Below are 2,467 nucleotides of genomic sequence, written 5' to 3'. Positions count from 1 at the left end.
GTGATTTACCGAGAGAGAGAGAGAGAGAGTGAGTGTGTGTGAGAGAGAAAAAGTGGCAGAGAGAACCAGAGAAGATGGACGCGCGCGCAAGAGTAAAGGTCGAAGATGGGGCGCATGCAAGGTATGTTTTCTTAAAGTTATTTTCGTTTAAACGTAATTCTTTTCCATTTATTATAAAGGTATATTATATCATACAATTGACGCAATGTTATTCGGTTCGAAAGTATCGCTCCTGTGGCGTAAAATAGCGTACCATCATCGCATCGAATTATATTAAGTGAACACCTTTCAAGTGAAATACAGTGCGTTTTTAACAATAAAGTAATAAAGGAATAGCGATGGAACTAAAACGTTCTGACTAAAATTAGGAGTAAGGAAAATAATGACTAATGTTATTAACTGTATAGTTTGTAGCGATCGTGAAATTTGTATATCCTGTTTCTGCAATATAATTGTAAGTGGCCAAAATGACGACGCTAATAACAACGGTAGCGTTGGACAAATTGCATTTTTTACAATAATTTAGCGTTACTATGTTAGCGATTTTTTAAGACGTAAAGTGATAAGGTGCAAAGAAACATTTCTCTGTTTTTATTATTATCTTCTTTTTAAGGTTTATTAATACACTGCTTATGCTTAACTTGCACTCTCCTCTTTGCGAGAAAGGTTCGCACGAGTATAGTCATTAAATGATAACGATCCTGGGAACCCGATCAGTTTTATGCAAGGAATAACAGAAATAAAATGTGAACGGACTCTTTTTTTGCTTCTTATTCGCCCGATAGTATACGAATTATTCACCCGCAGTTCATTAATTAATTAGATATTATATAAATCGTGCACAAATATGTTATACAAGTTTAAAAATGTAAATTCCTTTTATCTTACGAGGGGAGGATTACGTGTCGGGGTGGGCAAGTTTCGGATTGGTGAAATCGTACACTCATTTATTTATTTGTATATAAATAAATATATGACGTGTGACATATATGCTTACGATAAATATGTCATATTTATTTCGAACGCGATTCGAAACACTTTTTTACGATTTTCTCGTAGCTGTAATTCGAGTCGAGATATAAGTATACATGTTTAGAGAATTCGTAGCAGATAGGGTGCAAAGAGGAGGACATCTAGCTAGTGCAACGAAAGACTGTTTTATGCGAACGAGAGAAGAAGGAAAAACAAGTTTCTATTATAGGGTGGAAAGAAAGGAACGGGGAGTGATAAATCATTTTGCGCGCGCGCTTGTATGCAAGAGGAATAGTGTTTTTAGTGAATGCTACACACGTATGGACGGTCATGTACGGAGTAATAGGGATTCCAATATTATTACAACAATAATATTGCTACCTTAAAATGGATAACGCGAGTATAATTTTTATCGTGTAAAAAAGAAAACATTATTCTCTTATTCCTTCGTCACTTTCGGTTCCTTTAGTTGATTCTACGTTCCATCCATTTGCTTTTTACTTTTTATCATCTTGCACATTGTTTCCCAAAGATGGTAGTGATGATTTTTTTTTATTAATATAATAATTATTACTGCTATAGTTTATATAATTGCATTATTGTTGCGATTATACTATCTATCCGTACGTCATTTATGACCATCACCATGCGGTATATTATCATTACAATGATTAAGATTACTACTATTATTACTATTAGTAAAGTCAAATATACGGACAATTTGTAATTGATACAATGACAATTTCTTCCCCGGCAGTTTAATCCTTATCATTGCTTACTCGAACGATTTACTCTGCTTACTTACCGAACGTACACGATTCACGTCCCGAAATAACTGATGGAAAAGTCATCGGCATCGAACATACATGCGAAATTTAAGAAAGTTGGGTGCTGAACGCTTTTAGAAACAGCTTTTTGCACTTGTATTTCATATCTTTTTCAAATTGTTCATTGTTTGCCCAAAGTCTGAAACTTGATATTTCTATCTGTTGCATATGGAAATTGAAATCACAAATTGAGTGTCGCAGAAGATTATTCAGTATGTCCAAAATTTAATTACTCGCAATTGATTTCAGCAATATTTTCTCGTTTAATAACCCAGTGCAAGTTTTTTTTTATCGAATGTAGCCTCGAGCTCCTTTAAATTCCATGTTAAAAAATTAAAAAAACAACGAATTGTTGTTTGCAAAATCTCAGTTATGGTACGTGGGATGTGGGGCCGTGTTTGAATGTTATTTTAGCTTGAAAATTCGATAAAATCTGGCATAGAATATATCGAACGAACGAATATAGTACAGACAAACGAATGCAAATGGACAGAAACGAACAAATAGATGTACGCAGCAGTCGTTTCGCTTTTGTTGATGTTCGATTCTACATAACATCTATAGTTTTGTTATCACTAAATAAGCGAAGAAGCAAGAGTGTCATGCTTCGTTTGCTTATTTTTTTACATTCGTTTTATATTCTTGTTGATATACAATCATCGCTGTTC

The sequence above is a fragment of the Ceratina calcarata genome, unplaced genomic scaffold, assembly GCF_001652005.2.
Source record: "Ceratina calcarata isolate Rehan_Ccalc_2016 unplaced genomic scaffold, ASM165200v1 scaffold25, whole genome shotgun sequence".
NCBI lineage: Eukaryota > Metazoa > Arthropoda > Insecta > Hymenoptera > Apidae > Ceratina > Ceratina calcarata.
This window is presented reverse-complemented; position numbering follows the sequence as displayed.